Genomic DNA, 14,352 nt, shown 5'->3' with positions numbered 1-14,352 from the left:
GAAGCAAGTTTTCAAGTGTTTTGAAAAGAGCAGGCACTTGATCTCAGATGATGCCGAAACGAATGGGAACCACTAAAGCCAGACATTCTCCATGGTGCGTGGAGGAAATTAGCAGCCCCAGGAGCCAAGAGGGTGTCAGGCGGGGACTTGGGGGTGAAGAGTATGTGAGATGAAGAGGCTTGGGCATTGCTGTGGTTTCAGTTTTTCAGATGGAGTTGAGCATGGGTACGGCCACCACGAAGTTACTATTTTAGCAGAATGCTTCAGGAGACCGACAGATCATCAGAGAGAAGGTCTTGTGCCCAAAGGGGAGGAGCCTCTAATTTTGGCAGATCCGGGACACCCCCTAAAGTAAATATATATGCTCTTCTCATATTGTGTATGATGAACATGAAGGTTTGCAGTAAAATGATGATCTTAATACCCTTTAATGATATAAATATCATGAAAATGAAATGTGCTCAACCTTGTCAGTAATCAGGGAAATGATGAGCAATGATTTGTACTGGTGTTGTTAGATTGAATTCCCAAGTTTGTGCAGGATCTACCGAGATATAAGCTACATTCTTTCCTGCTGGACTTAAACCTGGAGGGATACAGGCTGATGCTGTTGCAGCCATCTTGCCACCATGAGGGGTGAGCTTGTCTGAGAGTGGAGCTACACCGGAGGAAGGAGAGATGAGATGGAGAGAGAGAGAGAGAGAGAGAGAGAGAGAGAGAGATCCGGGCCTGATAGTACCATGGGAGTCCCAGGATCAAGCTGTACTTGAGGCTGGTACTCCCCTGGACTTTTCAGTTAAGTAAGCTAAGTTTGAGAGCGATTTTCTATCTCTGGCAAGAGTTCTAGCCAACACAAGCATAGTAATGGGGGAGAAAAGGCTCATGATATTTGTCAATTATTGAGTGTTTACTACATACTGTTATAAGCACTTTATGTGTATTGCTTCATTTAATCCTCCCAACAAGCCCATGAGTTAGGGCACTCTTATCCTCATTTTATGGGCAAGAAAACTGAGGCTTATACAGCCCAAGATCACAGAGCCAAGTGTGGACCTAGGTCGTCTGGCCCCAGAGCTCATGCTCTTAACTACCGTCTCATCAGAACTCTCGGTGCTTTCTCTGTGGTTGATCAAGCCTGGCTTGGCCTGAAGGTCTGTGTATGTGAGTACAGCCAGTGGGATCCTGGACATTCAGTCTGTAAGGAAAACCCACATGATGTTTTCAAATCATTGTCTTTCTACATTTAGAAGATGATGATGATTTTCCATCCTGCAGTACAATGCTATGGGCTTAATTTGGTAATTAAATGTTTGCTGCTGGGAGTGAATAAATTGTTCTCCATCGCCAGGAGATTTTGTCATGTCACTTTGAAGTTGGAGAAGCAAGGCACCTGCTTGTTCACGGCGGCATTCACTTCCACGTTGTAGCCTCATGTAATATATGCTGACGATCTTTCCCCATTTGTAGTCTCTGGGAAGATGTTATTTACTATCCTTGATGCTAGAGGAAAAAAAATTAGGTCACTGCCTCACACATCTTCCTTAAACCATCCAAACACGTTCTTCTTTAGGCAGAGATACATTTTCTGAAGAAGAGAAAACCGGCGCTTTTTTTCTCTTCCAGTCCAACTTTTCTAAAACCAAGACTGCTGTGTTCTCAAATGTTTGCAGCTAGCGTTCTGAAATGACGTCAAATGCATTTCTTCTTCTTTTATGAAGTGCGTGAGCTGCAGCCTCTGTTCAGCGGTAGCATCATTATATTTTTATAAAGTCCCGAAATCCTTTAACCCCTGAAGCACGGACTCTCTGCACGTCCTCTCCCTCTTGCCATTGGAGGACATCCAGGATGCCCAAGTGGCCTGCCCCGCCCACTGCGGGCCATCTCCAAGATGCTCAGGGTTTGCACTGCATGGTGCACACAGCCGGGGCACACAGACCTGTGCAAATGAGCTCTTTTGAAAGCTGCCATCTCCAATGTCGGTGTTTCGTGGACGAAACCTTATTAAGAGAGTCACTGGTCCACCTCATTTCTGCCAGATTATGTCAATGTGGAATTAAGCTTTTTTTTTTTTTTTTTGCTTGGTTTTGGTTTGGGGGAAGTCATAATCTTTTTGAAATAATTTACTTTGTTGTTTTTTAAAAATATGCAAAACATTTGGAATGGGTTTCTTTGATTCTGATTGTACCCTAAAAGAATGTAGAATTTTCACCCCTTCTGAAATTAAAAAAAAATCCTGTTACATGAAGCTCAATCGTTAAAGTCCTTTTAGAGTCCCATGAAACACTTATTCTCAAAATATTTTATGTGAGGGGATACTGAGAGAGCATGTATACAGAGACTTTTGAGTCAGATTGGGGTCAAATCCAAGGGGTTTACTTAGTAGTTGTGGGACTGGGCAAAATCCTCCACATTTCTGAGCCTCAGTTTCCCTCCTCCATAAAATGAGGAAAATAACATCTCTATGCAAGGGATGAAGAATACGATAAGCATCTGAGACATAGGAGGTACTCATCAAGTGATAACTGCTTTTTCATTTTTTATTGTTTTTAATGCTGTGTAATTGATTTACGATGTTGTGTTAGTTTCTGCTGTACAGCAAAGGGATTCAGTTACACATATGTATACATTCTTTTTTTTATATTCTTTTCCATTATGGTCTATCACAGGATGTTGAATATAGTTTCCTGCACTATACAGTAGGACCTTGTTGTTTATCCAGCTTATATATAGTAGTTTGCATCTGCTAATCCCAAACTCCCAATCCTTCCCTTTCCCACCCCGCAGATGACTGCTTTTATTATTGCCCTTCATTGTGGGTTTTCCCTCTAAATGAGATTCCCATAGGAACTTAAGTACCAACCATAAGCTTAAGGTGGGGAAGCAGGGGTAAAGGTAATGTGATGCCCAGGTATACATTGTGTCAAGCAAAATTTTACGAAAGTTAGGACTCAAATCCAAACCCAAACAAACAGATATTGGAAGCATTCATTTGTTTTCAGAAAGATTCATCTTTAAGCTGTAAATTTCCTGGATTCATTCATGACTTCCTGTTCAGGCTACTTTGGGGGGTGTATTCCAGACACAGTCTGCGGTCTGTTCTCCAGGATCTTGTCCTGGACCCAGAGGAGACTGCACTTCTTTTGAAAAGCAGATTTAAGGTAGAAGTCAGGGTGCTGCTAGTCCATAAGGGGAGACAGAAAAGCAGAAGAGATGTGGAGGAAAGAGGGGAGGGGAGTGGGCCAGCCTCGGAAAGCAGGGGACGTCCCTTTAGGAAACCCCTTAGGAGAAAGGCACACAGTGGGGTGGGAGAGGAGAAGGAGAGAGGAGAAGGGAGAGGAGTCTCAACTGCTGGATGAGAAAGGCCACATGCAAATGGTTAAAATATCGCTCACTTCTATTATATCATGAAAAAAAATGGCAGTGACCAGAGCTGCCTGGATTAGGAAAAAAGGGTGTAATTCCATCTTCGGGCTTCTGGTGAATTGAGCTTGTGGTTCTGTGGTTTATGATGTCACCAGAACCCCTGGCTGGAATTACAGCCTTTTAATTTACAACTTGGTAAGTGGGGAGGCCAAGGGTCCATCATCCCTGCTTGAAATGTGGTGAGGACCCCAGGGTCGAGGTTGGCCTGGGAGTGAAGGTCTGGAGGCTGGCCCCTTGTACGCTTAGTGGGTAGATAGTCTTGGTCAAGCCACTTTTCCTGTTCTGTCCTCTGTCTTCTCCCCGTCTCCCCAGCCCTCCCTCCTCATTTCCCCAAGTTGTACAGCTTGATTTTCCTATGATTTATTTTATAAAAAAACCCACGTTAGCTAGATTCCTCTGGCCTTCACGCTCATTAAGCTCACAGTTCAAACCTTTCCGTCTAAAAACCCACCCAAGAAAGGCTCCAGTGTGACATCTCTGACTTCTAAAGGAAGAGCCCTACAGTGAACTGGGGAGCTCATTTCAGTCTTTTGTTCTACCCCCCAACCTGCCGCTTCATCATGCATGCCAAGGTCGGGAAGTGATGGAGTTGGTGGTACCACTGGTCCAGTGGTGAAGCCTCAGGAGTGACTGTTCATAGCCTCCTCCAACATGGCAGCATTTGGTGCCCCAGTGCCTTTGCTTATCCTAGTTCCTCAGCCTCCATTTATTCTTCAGCCTTTAACATAGGTTTTCTAAATATTTGTTATGTACCAGGAGGCTCTGGACTCAGATCTTGAGATAAAATGGAAAACAAGGTAAATATGACTGCTGTCTTCATGAAGGCTCCTCCAGCCCGCTTGACATTACCATTTTGGGATTGCATAGATCTCAAAGTTAGAATGTCCCAGCCCTTTTTTCCAAATTCACCCATCCTTAAGGGTTCCCCGTTTCAGTTTCTGCCCCTATCATTGCCAAGTTGCTCAAGCAGAGATCCAGAGATCCAGGAGTTTTGTGTCCGATTTCTCCTTTTCCCTCATCCCCAACAGCCAGTCTATTGACTAGTCTTGTCCATGGTACCTCCAGGATAAAACTCTTCTGGACCACTTTTCTCCATCTCACTGACATCGTTTTACTCCATCAGCTCTTCATGATTGCAACAGCATCCCAATGGCACCTCCCACTTCTTCATTGTTCTCTCTAATCCAAGAGTTCTCAAAGTGGGCTCCCCAGACTAGCAGCAGTAGCAACACTTGGGAACTTGTTAGCAATGCATATTCTTGGGCCTCCCCCAGACCTATTGCATCAGAGTCTCTGGGAGTGGGGCCCAGAAGTCTTGAGTTTTACAAGCACCCCAGGTGATTTCGATGCAAGCTCACATTTCAGAACATCTTCAATCCATCCTCTGACCAGGCAGGGTACTTTTTAAAAAATGCATTCTCTTATTTTTTTTAAATTTTGTTTTATTCAAGTATAGTTGATTTACAATGTTGTATTAATTTCTGCTGTATAGCAAAGTGATTCCGTTATACATACGCATACATTCTTTTTCATATTCTTTTCCATGATGGTTTATCACAGGATATTGTATATAGTTCCCTGTGCTATACAGTAGGACCTTGTTGTTTATCCATTCTGTATATAATAGTTTGCATCTGCTCACCCCAAACTCCCAGTCCATCTCTCCGCCACCCCCTTCCCCCTTGGCAACCACAAGTCTACGTCTGTGAGTCTGTTCCACAGATATGTTCATTTGTGTCATATTTTAGATTCCACCTATAAGTGATATCATATTGCATTTGTCTTTCTCTTTCTGACTTATTTCACTTAGCATGATAATCTCTAGGTCCATCCATGTTGCTGCAAACGGCATTATTTCATTCTTTTTCATGGCTGAGTAATATTCTGCTGTATATGTATATACTATGTCTTCTTTATCCATTCATCTGTCTATGGACATTTAGGTTGTTTCCATGTCACTATTCATTCAGGTGAATAGTGCTGCTATGAACATAAGGATGCATGTATCTTTTTGACTATAGTTTTCTCCAGATATATGCCCAGGAGTGGGATTGCTGGATCATAGCCTTTTGAGGAACCTCCATACTGTTTTCCATAGTGGCTGCACCAATTTACATTCCCACCAAGAGTGTAGGAGGGGTCCCTTTTCTCCACACCGCCTCCAGCATTTGTTATTTGTAGAGTTTTTATTTTTTATAAATTTAGTTATTTTATTTATTTATTTTTGGCTGTGTAGGGTCTTCATTGCTGCACGCAGGCTTCTCCCTAGTTGCGGCGAGCGGGGGCTTCTCTTGTTGCGGAGCATGGGCTCTAGGCATGCGGGCTTCAGTAGTTGTGGCATGCGGGCTCAGTAGTTGTGGCTCGCGGGCTCTGGAGCACAGGCTTAGTAGTTGTGGTGCACGGGATTGGCTGCTCTGTGGCATGTGGGATCTTCCCAGACCAGGGCTCGAACCTGTGTCCCCTGCATTGGCAGGCGTATTCTTAACCACTGTGCCACCAGGGAGGCCCTTAGAGTTTTTAATAATGGCCATTCTGACCGGTGTGAGGTGGTACCTCACTGTAGTTTTGATTTGCATTTCTCTGTGCATTCTCTTATTTACTCCCATTTTACTGATGAGGGAACTGAGCCCTGATCTTAGAGGGTAAATTAGATTATATAACTTCCAAGCTGAAAATCCATCAGGAACCTCCCACTGCACTTAAAATAGAACCTACACCATCTGGCTCTGGCCTCTCTCCCCAGCTTCCTTTTGAGCAATGCTTTTCCTTGGACTCACTTGTTTCCAAACATTCTTATCTTTCAGTTCCATGAACATACAATTCCCTTTCCAGCCTCAGGGCCTTTGCACATACCATTCTTTCTGCCTGGAACACTCACTCTCACTTTATATGAATAGCACCATCACCTCATCATTCTTGCTCAGCAAAAATGTCACCTCCTCAGAAAGACATCCCCTGACTGTCTTAAAATAGATTTCCCCAGTATTCGCCATTTCAGTTCCTTATTCATCTCTTCACAGCACAATTAGAGGTAACTTTATTCATTCGTTTTTTTTGGTCTCCTCTGCTAGGAAGATAGGAGCTCTGTCTTTTCACCACCAAATTCCTAGTACCTAGTACCTACCATGGAAATACAGCATGGAATGAATGAATCTATGAATGAACATAGTCTAGATTATTTTGCTTTGCCAACCAAGTCCTTACTTGTCCTTAAGATCTCAGCTCAGATATCACCTTCTCTGGGGGGCTTCTCTCGTTGCCCTAAGCAGAATTAAATCCGTGATCTCCCAACACTCTGGATGGCACCATCACGACACCCATTTCCTTGTGAGGCTGGGGAGGGGGGCAGTGGGATGGCAAGAGTGTGGCCTTTGAGGCACAGAGAACTTGGTCCACAAAACAGCCTGTGTCACATCCTGGCAGTTTCTTGTGGGGACGCAATAATGTGCCTGGCACAGGGCAGGTCCCTCAGAAGTGGTAGCTGTTAGGTTTTAGAGTGAGTTATTCATAGAACTCTCTCGCCCAAGAGCCTGGGAGCTCCTGGAGAGCTGGGCTGTGTCTTGTCATTTGTGCTAGTTGAGGGAGGAGGTATAGGGAGTCCCCTGCATGCCCTCCCCATGCATGTCCAGGGCATGGTTTTGGTGGCCAGCTGGCCAGAAGACAGTGAGAAGGCAGTCTCTGTCTGTGGGTGAGCCTGGCCTACGAGTCACAGGGAGAAGGAACACAACTGGTTTGAAAAGTAAGATAGACCTCTTCACCTGTGTCCCCCTCCATTGAACATCATAAATGGATGAACCAAAAACGCAAAGAAAATCATGGGATCATAGATTGAGTTGAATATCCCATTTGCCCAGAGATGCCATCGAGTTGTTTTGCAATGCCGCCTAGAAAGGTCCAGTGAGTGTCTTTACCACCTGAACCTGCTTCCTTCCAGCTCCTGCCCTCAGTTGCATGGATGGCAGGGAATGCAGGAGACACCAGATTCCAAGGAAGTGCATCAGGCATTTGCCTGACCCTCACTTGGTCATAAGTGAAGTCTACTTTTCTCTCGTGAGACTCCTGGTGTCTGTAGATGATGCTGCTGCCTGTCCGGTCCACCCTCTGTCACAGAGCCTCTTGAGCTGTTCCACCCACTGCTGGCCTCCGCCCAGGCCCATGAGCAGGAGACTCACCTCTAAGTTCAGCCGTGTCTGCCATCTTGTACTGTACTCTGTCTCAGGGGCACTTTGAGGTCCTGGCTTCCTCTGGAGGCAGGGCTTTGCCATTGGTCAGCTTCCTGAATGTCCTCTGGGCACAGCACACACTAGGGGGACCTCTACGTCCAGGCATCCCTTAGTGTATATCTGTATTTTCCACACCTGAGGCATTTGGATCTCACTTTCATGACTTTTGCCGTAGTATGTTTGCAACTGCCGTTGCCCCTCATATCTGTGGGGGACCCCCATGGATACCAAAATCCAAGGATGTTCAAGTCCCTTTATAAAATGGTGTAGTACAGTCAGCCCTCTGTATCCGTGGGTTCTGCATTTGTGTATTCACCCAGTCCATCCCCGGCTGGTTAATCTGCAGATGCGGAACCTGTGGATGCTGAGGGTCGACTGTACTCACATTGTTCCTTCATACTTTCCTTTGAACCTACTCACTATTTTTTTTTCTACTCACTATTTAATATCAATAGATTTATTTAGAATGAAAAATTTATACCACTATCTGCTTTATTCACACTGCCAGTGTCAACTGCCATGAAACCATAAAAATAATACAAAAAAAAAGCAAAATCACTTTATGCATTTCAGCTAGATCTCCAGAGACTTGAGCTTGAGGGCTTTTTTCTCTTTGTTGAAAGTGAGAACAGCAAGTTTTAGAGATGTGTTAAACTGCTACTTTTTCCTTGAAATAATCAGAAAGTTTGAAAGAGAATTGAGAACGAATTAATCCCTTGATTGAATGTTTTTTAAGGCTATGTCTGGTACCGCCTAAACCATTTTAGGTATAGTGACTATAGTTAGCAATACTGTTTTATATACAGTACTTCAAAATTGCTAACAGACTGGATTTTAAATGTTCTCACCACAAAAGAGGAACGTTAATTATGTCATGTGATAGAGGTGTTAGCTAAAGCTATGGTGATAATCATACTGCAATATATAAATGTATGAAATCAACACATCGTATACCTTAAACTTATACAATCATATGTAAATTATACCCTAATAAAAATAACTAATACGGGCTTCCCTGGTGGCGCAGTGGTTGAGAGTCCGCCTGCCGATGCAGGGGACACGGGTTCGTTCCCCCGTCGGGGAAGATCCCACATGCCGCGGAGCGGCTGGGCCTGTGAGCCATGGCCGCTGAGCCTGCGCGTCCGGAGCCTGTGCTCCGCAACGGGAGAGGCCACAGCAGTGAGAGGCCCACATACCGCAAAAAACAAAAACAAAAACAAAAAAAACAACAGAAAAACTAATACATAGTTAAGGCACAAAGTGTTTTAGTGAGATTAACTCACCTATCTTCGGAATAATCCTATGATGGTGTATTATAGTTATCCCGCTTTTCAGAGAAGGAAATCAAGGCATCTAGTGGCTAACTTGCCCATGTTCATACAGCTATTGGGTAGTGGAGGCAGAATTTGAATCCAGCTGCCTGGTTCTGGATGCCTTCATCTCAAATGCTACTCTCGCAACCTCTTGGAGGTCCCACTCATCCTAATACTTTGGGGATGCTGGCCATGTGGAGAGCTATGGATGGCGAGGCCAGGCCATCTCTTCCCTGGGCATGGTGGGTCTGGCTCAGGCAGAGCTGCGTGACCCATCGACAGAGCTGCTTCCTCCTGGGGCCAGGAGTTGTGATCATCATTGAGTCTGTGGTGCTTCTGTGTCTTTAGCTCTGTTCTGTTCATTGAGCACCTGCTGGGGACTGGGGACATAGACACAGATACACCCCTTGCTCTCGAGGAACTCACAGTCATCCAGTAGGGGAGCAGGACCATAAATGGACACCGAAAGAGTTGCATGATGGAGTTCTATTACAGAGGGGAGCACAGAGGGGTGGGCTGGGCTTCAGGCACCTCACTCAGGTTGGGAGGTGGAGAGGTAGGTGGGGTTTGGAGAATGCTTCCTGAAATGAGGAAGGAAACAAAGAATGTGCAGAGCAGAGGCAAAGCGAGAGAGAAGGCACAAGGCGGACCAGCCGGGTATGGGCAGGGCAGCATGCTTCTCGACTCCCTTGGAGAACGTAGGCAAGTCTGGGTTCCCTTCCTGTCCTTGCTTGGAAAGTGCTGGGCAGCACTGCAGGCAAGAACTTGGGCCAACTCTCCCCTGTCGTTGCTTTTTCAAAGGGCGCAGATTTGAAATGTATGCCCAGCGACCAGTGAAGACCTCCGGCTCAACAGGGAAAAATGGAAGCTTTGGTCCCCAGTCGCTCCGGCGAAGAACCAAAGATCACTGCAGTCTGATTTTTACAGACTCCGTACCACTGCTGCAGCCTGTGATTCTGAGGTGCAAAATTGGCCAGCCCAGAGAGGTAATTTTCGGGGTGAGTTTGTTTATTTTAAACCCCACACTGGCAGTTGGGTCAGATTTTTATGTGATGATTTTGTGTTCTGCATGTAAGGAAGTACTGCTCGTTGGCTACTATGAATGTGTCCAAAACCTTTCTCTCCAGAATAAACTTGTGCTTTGCTGATGAAATGAAACATACTGGGGCCACACTCAGAATAGAACGTGCTTGGTGTGGCGATCCCTGGTGAGCCTCTAACAAGAACCCGAGAACTTGGAGCTCCTGACCGAAGGCAGGAGCCTTCAGAACATGGAGCTGAAAGGCTGTTCTGAGTGGCAGGCTGTGAACATTTGGGGGGTATGCAAAGGCTCCTTGGAATATTTAAAGGATGCCCGCACTCTCATGCAGCATTTGATAAGTGGTGGTGGAAGACCAGTTTTGGCACAGGAGGGGAGGAAAAATAGTCATAATTCAGACCTTTTACCCGGGGCAGTTTAGGTTGTATCTAAGTAGAAAATGGAAGTTGTTTGGAAATCTGCTCAAGACACACAGGCAGGTGGGAAACCTGACCATCACTAGTGAACTGAAGGACACTGTCTGTGTGGCCTCAGTAACCTTTTTGTGCAAAACTTGGAAGTTTAGGCTGTCAGGGAAGCTTTCAGGTCACTTTCAGATTTGAAGTCCAGTTAAAGGAAAGGTAAGTAGGAACTTGCTGAGGTTGTTTTGCTCAGTGTATTGGGCCAGGTTCTTCAGCTGCAAGCAACAGAAACTCTCTGGGAATTTATTGGCAGGACGTCGGGCACACTGAGGATCAAAAGAAAAGCTGAGGGCCTGAGTCCTGCAAAGCAGGGGACCCAGGACAATGCTGGGGACCTGGGTAGCAGGACTTAGATGCTGTCTCCGGGGCTTTACCAACCATCAGAGTCTAACCTTTTTTGGCCCTGTATTGCTCTATTCTAGCTTTGAAATTTCTGGGTGAACTGGGTCTAATCGACCCCATCATGGGTCCAGTACCCGCTCCTTGGGCAGGGGAGCACAGGGAGCCTGAATTAACTGGCCCCCCAAGACTATGCAGTGGGGAGTGGGTAGGGAGAAAAGAAGAACAACTCCCCCCAAAAAAGTGTGTTGTTACCCAAAAAGGGGGGCCTAGATGCTGGATGGACTAGCATAACAGATTTCTCTTACTCAGAGATAATGAATAAAAATGTGACAATTTGGACTGTCACACGGCCTATTTTTTGAGGTCATAATGAGCATGAGTATGACATTTGGTCTTCTTAGCCTGATCCTATGGAACATTTGCTTAAATATCCCAGTCGGCTGGTGTAGGGACAGGCATTTCTACCTGTGGTCCATGACTTGGCCGTAAGTGCAAGATCCTGGCTATTTCAGCCATTTGTCCTATCCAGTCTTGGTTAGACTGGAATGAACAGGATTAAGTGAAGCTGAAAGGACTGGAATGATGATATAGCGGTCTATCTTTTCAGTTTGGGAGTCATAACCATGATTTTTTTTTTTTTTTTTTTGGTCAGGGTTCTTTGCACATGTTCCTTGGACCAGCAGGGCAAAGGAACAGGAGGAATATGAGGGGAATTGACAGTGACCTTTAAAAATGACTTGGTTAACTCATGGCTTAGTTAATTCCCTCACCCTCTTGGGTTAGGTAGGCAAGTTACATTGTTAAATTTCCACTAAGTACTCTTCTTACCAGGCACTGACAGTGGAGAAACAGCTCTAAGCAGCATTTTCCAAAGCATATTTTATAGGATCTAGACCTTGAGATCCTTAAAAAAAAAAAAAAAAAAGTGAGTCTCAAATAAGCCTGGAATATGATGCAAATTATATGGTTGGATATTCATGATGCACATTAGCATATTAAAGGAGCTGATAAATCCTGCAGTGAATAAGCCTGTTTAGTTTTGTCTAATTTGGCATTTCTAAACATTTTTGACCACAGAACATTTAAAAATAATACCTGTTACTAAATAACACCTCTGGCTTTGAGGAATGCTGACAGTGCTCTTTCACCTCTGTTGCTCTGGAACACGTGGGGTCATTGGTCACGTCTTCATCTTCTTGGCACTTATAGATTTCTACCTGGTGACTTCAGAGCCGTGTTTCCTTATATTTGATCACTGTCAAGTAAACCTGAGGCCTCACAGCATACTTCCATGTTGCTCCAGATTTGCTGTGCCAAGGTTCATTTACCCTGCCACCAGTGTTTGTCAGGTGCCAATTACAGAGTGTTCTGTGAGGGCACATTTGGGAGCAGAGAACGAATAAGGGATGGACCCTTCCTTAAAGAGCCACTAGGCTCACAGAGGAAGAGTGAAGAGCAAACAAATCACTAAAAATGGTAGAATGAATAACAATAAACAGAGCAAACAAATCACTAAAAATGGTAGAATAAATAACAATAAACAGATGCTCTGTGCCGGCCCCGGGATGGGCTTGGCATTCTGTGTGCATCTGCTAAGGACACATAAATTATGTACAGCATACCTGAAGCTCAGTCACTCTGCTCTAGAAGCATTCTTTTCCCTTTGTACAGGTAAGGGAACTGAGGTTCCTGGAGGTCTGTCTCTTGCCTAAGATTTCACTGTTGGTGAAAGATGGGAAAGATGGAGGCAGGTTTGAGTCTGAAGCCCAGGGTCTTTCCAAACACTCCATGCCGCTGCCATTTTCTGACCAGATTTCCTAAACCCCAAAGCTGGAGAGTTTCTGAGACTGTCATATGTGAGAGTGAGTTCAAATATTTAAATGAGTACTGTCTCAGAAAACCTGAGCTGTGACCCTTGTCAGCAGTGGGAATTGACAGCAAGGCAACTTAAACCTTTAAAGAAACAGTTATTTCTAATTGCATGAGCAAACTCTTCTAAAAAATAAAAATATCGCAGGTGACCTGTTCTATAACAGCTATCCTGGTCTCCTAGTCTCTTGCCCAAAGGTAAACCACACGATCAATTTGGTAGGTATTCCTCCAGACCTTATGTACAAATGGATATAATATGGGAACTATCACACTAAGTGAATTATCTTGCAGATTTTCTTTTTTCACTCAACAGTGTATTTGAAGCTCTTTCTATGTTAGTGTGTATACCTACATCATTCTTTCTTCAACTTTTTATTCTGAAGCAACAACTTCTTTTGAAACACAGAAGTTGCAAGAATAAGAATAGTTCAAAGAATCTTCAAATAACCTTTCTCCAGATTTCACGTTTGTTATATATGTGTGTATATATATGTATGTATATAGTTATACATACGTAAGTATAGAGTATGTATGTATATAGTGTATATGTACATAACTATATGTATGTCTGTAGTTATATAAGTATCACTCTATAGACACACATTGTATATATAATTTAATGTTATTATATAGATAAAGTATAATTTTCTTGTCTGAATCATTTGAAAGTAAGTAGTGTGCTTCATGTCCCTGCTCCCCTAAATACTTCACTGCATAAAAGTAAAGATATTCTTTTAAATAGGCATAGCAATGATCAACTCCTCTAAATATAATATTGATGTGCTGCTTTGACCTGGTCCACCATCTTATTCCATTTTTGTCAATTAATTGAATAATGTCCTTTGTAGGATTTTCCCCTCCAATCTAGGATCCAGTCTAGGATCAGATATTGCCTTTAGTTGTCATGTCTTTTTGTTCTTCTGTTAAGATGGAACAATTTTTACAGTCTTTCTTTGTACTTTATGATATTGACACTTTTGAAGAATACACTCACTTTTTATAAAATGGGCTGCTGCTTATTTGGGGTTTTCTGATGTTTCCTCATGATTAGATTGATGATTAGATTCAAGTTAGGCATTTTCAGCCAGAATATTATATAGATGATGGGTCCTTCTCAGGGGACCACATCTGCACACTCACAATGTTCATCTGCCCCTCGTTGGTGATGCTAATTTTGATCACCTGGGCAAGGTGTGGTCTGAGTTGTCCACTGTAAAGCTACTATTTTTTTCCCCTTTCTTCCCCTGATAGTTCCCCGCAACTATCATGCGGTCTATTGGAAGGCACTTAAGACCGTGCAAATAGCCTTCTCCTTGTCAATATTCCCCCCCAGATTTAGCATCGCTTGATGATTTTTTTTAACTTTTAAAAATTAATTAATTATTGATTGATTTAGTTGTGCTGGGTCTTGGTTGTGGCAGGCAGGCTGCTCAACTATGGCTCACTGTCTCCTTAGTTGCAGCACATGGGCTCATTAGTTGTGACATTCAACCTCTTAGCTGTGGCATGCATGTGGGAACTAGTTCCCTGACCAGGGATCGAACCCGGGCCCCCTGTATTGGCAGCGTGGAGTCCAGTGCACTGTGCCACCAGGGAAGTCCAACACTTCATGATTCTTGCCTGAACCAATCTCTGTTGAGATGGTTGCAAAATGATGATTTCCTAGCTGTAACAATCCC

The 14,352-nt window shown here is 44.1% G+C and overlaps 1 long non-coding RNA gene across 3 annotated transcripts in view; it reads left to right on the top strand.

Annotated features, from left to right (window-relative positions):
* LOC308615982 overlaps window positions 1-14,352 on the top strand; it is a 142,746-nt gene that overhangs the window by 46,168 nt on the left and 82,226 nt on the right. For 2 of the 3 annotated variants that reach the window (XR_014015677.1, XR_014015678.1), the window contains one exon: window positions 9,761-9,957. This is a non-coding gene — a long non-coding RNA (uncharacterized lncRNA). The remainder of the gene's footprint in view (window positions 1-9,760; window positions 9,958-14,352) is intronic. The other variant, XR_014015676.1, reaches the window with a different exon arrangement.

This window comes from Mesoplodon bidens, assembly GCF_964165515.1.
Source record: "Mesoplodon bidens genome assembly, chromosome: 4".
NCBI classification, from domain to species: domain Eukaryota; kingdom Metazoa; phylum Chordata; class Mammalia; order Artiodactyla; family Ziphiidae; genus Mesoplodon; species Mesoplodon bidens.
This window is presented reverse-complemented; position numbering and strand designations above follow the sequence as displayed.